General features: G+C 46.3%; 1 non-coding gene across 1 annotated transcript; it reads right to left on the bottom strand.

Annotated features, from left to right (window-relative positions):
* Window positions 1–3733: 3733 nt before the first annotated feature.
* TRNAA-UGC (transfer RNA alanine (anticodon UGC)) lies at window positions 3734–3805 on the bottom strand. The gene has a single exon. It is a non-coding gene; the product is annotated as a tRNA-Ala (tRNA).
* Between the last annotated feature and the right edge of the window lie 4989 nt (window positions 3806–8794).

Here is an 8794-nt window from a genome sequence, read left to right on the forward strand (position 1 = left end):
GGTAGTGACTCTGGGAAATGTGCAGGTCATAGTGGATGGCTTTGTTGCAATGGAATTCCCTAATTGTGGTGGAGCAATAGATGTAACCCATATCCCTATCTTGGCACCGGACCACGAGGACAGCCAGTACATAAACTGCAAGAGGTACTTTTCAATGGTGCTGCAAGCATTGGTGGATCACAAGGGTCATTTCACCAACATCAACGTGGGATGGCTGGGAAGAGTTCATGACGCTCGCGTCTTCAGTAACAATAATCTGTTTAAATGGCTGCAGCAAGGGATTTACTTCCCAGACCATAAAATAACTGTTGGGGATGTTGAAATGCCTATAGTTATCCTTGGGGACCCAGCCTACCCCTTAATGCCATGGCTCATGAAGCCATACACAGGCAGCCTGGACAGTAGTCCAACTACAGGCTGTTCAACTACAGGCTGAGCAAGTGCAGAATGGTGGTAGAATGTGCATTTCCATGTTTAAAGGGTTGCTGGCACACGTTACTGACTCACTCAGACTTCAGCCAAACCAATATTCCCATGGTTATTGCTGCTTGCTGTGTGCTCCAAAATCTCTGTGAAAGTAAGGGAGAGACCTTTATGGCGGGGTGGGAGGCTGAGGCAAATTGCCTGGCTGCAGATTACATGTAGCCAGACACCAGGGCGATTAGAAGAGCACATCAGGAAGCGGTGCGAATCAGAGAAGCTTTGAAAACCAGTTTCATGACTGGCCAGGCTACGGTGTGAAAGTTCTGTTTGTTTCTCCTTGATGAAAACCCGCCCCCTTTATTGACTCATTCTCTGTAAACAACCCACCCTCCCCCTTAGATCAGCCTGTTTTCAAAGGAAATAAAGTCACTATCATTTAAAAATCATTTATTCTTTATTCATTGATTATAAAAAGAGGGAGAGAACTGACAAGGTAGCCCGGGTGGGGTTTGGGAGGAGGATAGGAGGGAAGGAAAAAGCCACTAAAAAGTTTAAAATAATGACAGCCTTTTGCTTGGGCTGTCCACTGGGGTGGAGTGGGAGGGTGCACAGAGCCTCCCCGCATTCTTACACGTCTGGGTGAGGAGGCTGTGGAACATGGTGAGTGGGGAGGGTGGTTATACAGGGGCTGTAGCGGCACTCTGTAATCCTGCTGCCATTCCTGAAGCTCCACCAGATGCCGGAGCGTGTCCGTTTGCTCACGCAGCAGCCCCAGCATTGCATCCTGCCTCCTCTGATCTTCCTGCTGCCACCTCTCATCTCGAGCATCTCTCCTCTCCTCGCGTTGGTCCCTTTTGTCCTCACGTTGGTCCCTCATGTCCTCACGTTGGTCCCTCCTGTCCTCACGTTCACTGGCATCTTTCCTGTACTTTGATACCGTGTCCTTCCACTCATTCAGATGAGCTCTTTCATTGTGGGTTGAGTCCATGATTTCCGAGAACATTTCATCTCGCGTCCTTTTTTTTCACCGCCTTATCTGAGATAGCTTTCGGGACGGAGGAGGGAGGCTTGAAAAATTTGCAGCTGCTGGAGGGGAGGGAGGAAGGGGAAAAAGGGAGAGAAGTATTTTAAAAGATACATTTTACAGAACAATGCTTATACTCTTTCATGGTGACCAACACTATTCACATTACATAGCACATGTGATTTCAGTAGAAGGTCGCATTTTGCATCTTAATATTGAGTGCCTGCGACTTTGGTGTTAAAGATCACAGACGCAGGTCCAGGCAACAGAATTCGGCTTGCATGCGGCCATGGTAAGCCATTGTCTTTCGGCTTCTGCAGCCTTAAAGCAGTGCCCTCCTTTCCCACATACCAAGCAAAGCCCGTTGAGTGCTGCAGTTTTCCTGTTAACGTGCAGCAGCAGAAAACAAACTAACCCCCCCGCCATGAATTATCTGGGATGATCGCTTTACCCCTCCCCCCCCACCACGTGGCTGGTATCAGGGAAGATCCCTGCTAGACAAATGTGAAAAGCTCAGCGCCAATTCCCTCTCCCCCTCGCCCCCCGTTTGGCTAACTGCAGAGAAGGATTTCTTTTCAGCCACAGGCAAACAGCCCAGTAGGAATAGCCATCTCTGTCCCCTCATTAAATTCCCATATTTCAACCAGGTTACCATGAACGATATCACGCTCCTGACGATAACACAGCAAGATAAAGAATGGATGTTGCTTGAATGCCAGCAAACACCGGGACCATACGCTGCCAGGCTTTGTTATACAATGATACCAGATTACTTGCTACTAGCATGGCGTGGTCAAGTGTCCTACCATGGAGGACGGAATAAGGCTGCACTGCCGAGAAACCTTGTGGAAAGGCTTTTGGAGTACCTCCAGGAGAGCTTCATGGAGATGTCCCTGGAGGATTTCCGCTCCATCCCCAGACACGTTAACAGACTTTTCCAGTAGCTGTACTGGCCGTGAATGCATCCCAAGTCCTCAGGGCAAATTAATCATTAAAAAATGCTTGCTTTTAAACCATGTTTTCTATTTACAAAGGTACACTCACCGGAGGTCTCTTCCATGGCCTCATTGTCTGGAGGTTGGGAGGGTACTTCAGTCAGGCTGAGAAAAAGATCCTGGCTGTTGGGAAGAACGGAGTACTGTGTGCTCTCCGCAAGCTCGTCATCCTCCTCCTCCTCATCATCTTCCCCATCTGCAGAATCCTCAGGCATGGCTGAGATTACCCCCTGCTTGGAATCCACGGTCAGAGGTGGGGTAGTGGTGGCGGCGCCCCCTAAATTGCATGTGGCTCAGCATAGAAGCGGCATATCTGCGGCTCTGACCCGGAGTGACCATTTGCCTCTTTTGTTTTTTGATAGGCTTGTCTGAGCTCCTTAATTTTCATGCAGCACTGTAGTGAGTCCCTATTGTGGCCTCTCTCCATCATGCCCTTGGAGATTTTTTCAAAAGTTTTGGCATTTCGTCTTTTCGAACGTAGTTCTGCTAGCACGGAATCCTCTCTCCATATAGCGATCAGATCCAGTACCTCCCGTACAGTCCATGCTGGTGCTCTTTTTCGATTCTCGGACTGCATGGTTACCTGTGCTGATGAGCTCTGCGTGGTCACCTGTGCTCTGCACGCTGGGCAAACAGGAAATGTAATTGAAAAGTTCGCGGGGCTTTTCCTGTCTACCTGGCCAGTGCATCCGAGTTCAGATTGCTGTCCAGAGCGGTCACAATGGTGCACTGTGGGATAACTCCCGGAGGCCAATACCGTCGAATTGTGGCCACACTAACCCTAATTCAAAATGGCAATGTCAATTTCGGCGCTACTCCCCTCGTCGGGGAGGAGTGCAGACAGCGATTTTAAGAGCCCTTTATTTCAAAGTAAATGGCTTTGTTGTGTGGACAGGTGCAGGGGTAATTCGATTTAACGCTGCTAAATTCAAACTAAACTCATAGTGTAGACCAGGCCAAAGAGACAGTGTCCCCTGTTGGGTGTAAATCACTGACCTCTCTCCTCTCTGAGCACTGACTGCCCCTCTGTTTCCTTGCCTCTCAGTCTGTGCAGATGGGATCTTTCCCTCCAGTGCTGGAGGATTCCCCCTTCTCATCTACCATTGTCCCAAGCAGCACAGCATGTGGGAATCTTAAATGTACCAAGGTGACTTAAGAGCAGAAACCCCCACAGACCTTCCATTCAATTGGCACTTGTCCCTCACTGAGCTGAATTGAAAATCGTGCAGGGAGACTGCTGGACCACATCCCCTCTGGGCATGAGCAAAGCAGCAGGGTTAAAAAAAGTGCCAGGAAATGCTGGGGTTTGAACCCAGGGCTTCATATATGCAAAGTATGTGCTCTACCACTGAGCTACATCCCCAAATGCTCAGTGTATGCTATGGGTTACACTCAAAGCCCTCCTCTTTCCAGAGCATCCAGTGGCCTATAAGCAGCATGGCAGACACATTCCCTGCTCTGAGGGCCAAACCTGCTGTCCTGGAGGTTGGTTCTTTGGAGTCACTTTGCAGCAGAGCCAGATTCTATGTGTGGGGCAGAGAGAGTGTGTGCCCTGGACTCAGGGTGCAGAGACAGAAGAATCAGGCCTCTCCCCTGCATTGGGTGGGGGGTGCTGCAATCCCCTGCTGGAAGGTAATGGTGGTGGGGAATGCTGTGAACAGCTCAACACCTGACCCTGGTGGCAGAAGTGGTGTGGGGAGCTCCAGTTATTTTTAGGATCTGCTATTTCCACCTGCCTGTAAAGTCCAGCTTTCCCCAGCACATTCACTGCGATGCAGTTGGGTCACTGTTTCCATGGCTGAACAGCAAAGAATCGCTCCCGGTTTCCCTTCTATCTGCAGCATGATTAGCCTGTGTCAGTGATCAATGAGGTAGATCTTCTTGTAGATTCTTATTCATTCTCCACTTTGAAAATTCACACAATCCCTTTCCCATGCAGATTTCCAGCACCTCAGTGATCCTGGTAGCAGGGGTTGGGTCCTGAGATTTTCACTGTTCTTTCTCCCCTCCACCTGGAGTGAATTCAGCTTTTTTCCCATTCCACACAATCCATGAAATAACAACAGCAGCATAAAGAAAGAGGGGAGGGAACATCTCACTACCAGGGCTGGATGTGCCCAGGGCCCCCTGCTTGTCCATTGTTTCCATGGAATCTGGCACCCTGCTTTGCAGAAGGGATAGAGAAAGATCTTGTTGTTCCTGTGTCTGTGCAAAGAAAATTGTGCTTCTATATGAAAGAGAGGCGGGAAATGGCCCCATGGTGGGACAATATCCTCAGGATTAAGAGCAAAAGACTCAGGCTGAGAACCAATTTAACTCCACTCATCTGGGATGTAACAAATTGTCTTCCATGGAGACACTGGGAACTTGTGACATTGATCCAGACTCTGGGTGTTCGGACTGCTTTAACTCATGGTAAAAACATGATCTTGATTCCAAGAAGGGAGAGAGGAGAAGCCTGAAACTGACTTTAGTCCTATGCTGGGGTCCCTTGAATGGTGGGAAATATCTTTTGCTGCTACCCAGGGACAGCAGGCTACTGGCAACATACCAGGGCTGGGATGAGCAGGGAATGTTGCATGGACTTTATCATAGAGGGCCCATCCTGCTTCTCAGAGCCCACAGCTGCCATTTGAATGCATCTGAAAGTTACAAGGAACAATGATCTGTGTTAAAGGAAGGTTGACATTTATTAGAGCCCCAATTTATATTGTGTGCAGGAAGAAAGGATTGAATGTGTAACAGGTAGTTTGGTAAATCTTGGTTATTTTATTTTTCTAAGAGGTTCCTATGCACCTCCAGTAGAATTTTCAGTCCCAATGGCAACTTACTTACCAAATGTAATACAAACTAGTCCATTCCTCCCAAGTGGATGTGGTTCTTTTTCTTCTACACATTGTAGCCCATGGAGGCCAAGGATGAAATTGATGAAAACATAAACTAGACACTTACACGATTGAAACTGATTTCAGCTGAGGGACATATTTGCTAGGTTTTTATGCATTTGCACAGGAAAACATTAAGTGTTTCCATTCATTTCAGGTATCCCTATTCAGTGGAACTCCTGAACATAATGGATATGCACTTATTTTTGTTAAAGGAACAGGCTTGCAAGGGGACACTTGAATCTGAACCAAGGACCACTTGATCTGCAGTCAAACACTCTACCACTGAGCTACACCCCAATGACATGGTTGTATGTAAGTCAGTGATCTTAAGGATTTTGAAGGACAGGCCCTGCCTCAAAGAGCTCCTTTTCCATTCCCAGACCACAGTGGTTTTAAAAATGGGGTTTGATTAAACTTTATATATAGATGTAGACACCACAGCTTGCACACCCACTGATATAGCTTCCCCCAGTGACATAGCTACCACCTCTCGGGGAGATGGATTAACTACACGGATGGGACAGCTCTCTCCTATCTGCTTAGAGCATCTTCATTATTTATGAATAAGTAGGAAATAACCTACTGAATGGACAGTAACCAATTTAGCAAATATCGCTGTGTCTGCATTCAATATGGGTAACTGGTCTTATTGGGCTGGATTAGTAGGAGCATTGCAACCAGATCAAGGGAAGTGATTATTCCCCTCTATTCGGCACTGGTGAGGCCACATCTGGAGCATTGCGTCCAGTTTTCTCCCCCCCCCCCCCACTACAGAAACAAATTGGAGAGAGTGTAGGGGAGGGCAACAAAAATGATTAGGGGAAAGGATCTTATGAGGAGAAGCTGAGGGAACTGGGATTATTTAGTCTGCAAAAGAGAAGAATGAGGGGGATTTGATAGCTGCTTTAAACTACCTGAAAGGGGGTTCCAAAGAGGATGGATCTAGATTATTCTCAGTGGTACTGGATGACAGAATAAGGAGTAATGGTCTCAAGTTGCAGTGGGGGAGGTGTAGGTTGGATATTAGGAAACACTATTTCACTAGGACAGTGGTGAAGTGGAATGGGTTACCTAGGGAGGTGGTGGAATCTCCATCCTTAGAGGTTTATAAGTTCCTGGGATAGTCTTTGGGAGTGTGGATACCTTTAATGGGCCAGCAGCGAGTCTGGCTCCTCCATTGTTGCACCTGAAAGGCTGGTGGTGGGCATTTCCCAACCTTATAACATATTTCAGTAACGCTCACAGAGCAAAACTTCATAACTTCCCAGACAATGCTAGCACATAGAATGCAAGAAGACATTAATGTTCAAGAGCTCAAGACTTTTGAAATGATACCTCACAAGGCAGACTTTGTACAAACCATATCATCATTATATGACAGTGGTGAATATGGGGCTTCAAGGTGCTGCTTTGAGCACAGCGTGCCACACCTGGGCTTACATTGCAATGGAGATGTCCCCTTAGAGTACATCTCTCCTGTGATAAAGATTGCAGCATGGCTGGCCTAGGTCATCTGGCTTGGGCTCATGGAGCTAAAGCTGTGAGGCAGCTATTTGTATTCATGCTGTGTGCTTCTGAGTGTAATTTAAGCCACAAGAACAACCACACTGGGCTAGACCAAAGGTCCATCTAGTTCTGTATCTTGTCTTCTGACAGTAGCCAATACCAGGTGCCCCAAAAGCCACTAAACAAGGCACCACTAGGAGTTGAACCCAGGATCTCTTGTTTATAAGACAGGGGCTTTAGCCATCTAAGCCAGGATGCCTGCCTGGGACTAAGCCATGGTGTCTGCCCACACCTGAATCCCTACCAACCCCCACTGGGGCCTGACACGAGTTGCTTGTGTTTGGATTCTGTAAAGCAGAGGAGCAGGTGAAGTTTTACTCCCAAGGTGTGTGTGTGATTCTTTGGACAGGTCTACGCTACAAAATTAGGTCAGTGTAATTACATTGCTTAGGGATGTAAAAAAATTATTCCCCTGAGCAATGCAGTTATATCAACTTAACCTTGGTGTAGATAGCACTGTGTCAATTAAAGGGACTGAGACAGAATAGCCCCATGATTGTGACACATCAGGAATGCAAAGCTCACAGTAATCTCCCAAGCTCCCCAAGTCTCATTGACAGCTGAGCTCTTCCTGTCCATTAAGCCCAGGACAGACAGTGGCTGGTGGGTGAGTTTGTACCCAAATAACTGACAGAGCTAAGCAAAGAGCAAAGAAATGTTTGCTTCAGTCACTAGGTCTCTGTTTCTATTGCTCACTCCCTCTCCCCTTCTCTGATAATGAGCAACGGTAAGAGAAGAAGAGGTTAAAACATGTGCTAGGTGGTGGCTAAATTAAATTTGGATGACAAATTTAAAACCATCACAGCACCCTCTAGTGTGACACTGACACTATCAGATTCTCACCTTTTATTGACACTTCATTAATAACTGTTTCCCTAAAGTACTTTACTATGATTATTTCAATAGCTCCTATACTAATACCTGCTGCCCCTTCTGGTTGGTTAATTGCATTATTTGTACACCCTTCCTGGAAGGAAGATTCAGAACTTCCCACAGAAACCCCATTGGGTTTCAAGTGCAGCCCAGGCAAGGTGGTGAAAGGACAGCACAGGGGTCTCAGAGTTTCTTCTTTGTCACAGGGAGAAGGGTGAGGGGGCTAGTAGTCATGACTCCTGGGTTCTATTCCTGGCTGTGGGAGGAAAGGGGTATTTAGTGAATTAGAGTTGGGGGCCTAGGAGTCAAAGAGAAAACATCTCCCTTTTCAGCTTCAATGCACATTGAACAAGAACATGGCTTCTCATTTCTTAGGTTTCAGAGTAGCAGCCGCGTTAGTCTGTATTCACAAAAAGAACAGGAGTACTTGTGGCACCTTAGAGACTAATAAATTACTTAGATTCTGATACCATCGTGTGGCTATTTCATTTCACTTATTATTGTTAAAAGGTTTGGGTACTTTGTACAGAAACGGTATTTCCTTGGGAGAGACGGAGAAGTGGAAGCTGCATTGATTCAATAGTTAATGTTTATATATATTTTACTCTGTTCAAAATGGATACTCCAGATTCAGATAATCTTGACATGAAACCCATAATTCCATTTCAAATTCGGAGCCTCCTAATTTGAGAGATACCAGACTGTGGAATAGCCTTTTGCCCAGTTACTAAGTCTCATGCGTATTCCTGATAAGAAAGTTACAGTTCCTTTTATATAGTAATGAAATTTTAGCCATTTTCCAGTGATAAACATTTAAAATCACAGGCAAAGGAACTCACGTTGCTTAATAATTTACAGTTTAAATAACTGTTAGATCTGGCCCAGGTAGTGATTTCTATAATGTCACTATAGACAACTGCATACTCAATCGTCCGTATGTGGTAGACCGAGGTGTAGTTGAGAAGTCTTTTATTTATAAGGCACTTTATCTTTTCTTCTTCCAACATTCAGGGGTTTCATTGTGC

This window comes from Chrysemys picta, chromosome 16 (assembly GCF_011386835.1).
Source record: "Chrysemys picta bellii isolate R12L10 chromosome 16, ASM1138683v2, whole genome shotgun sequence".
In the NCBI taxonomy this organism is placed as follows: Eukaryota; Metazoa; Chordata; order Testudines; family Emydidae; genus Chrysemys; species Chrysemys picta.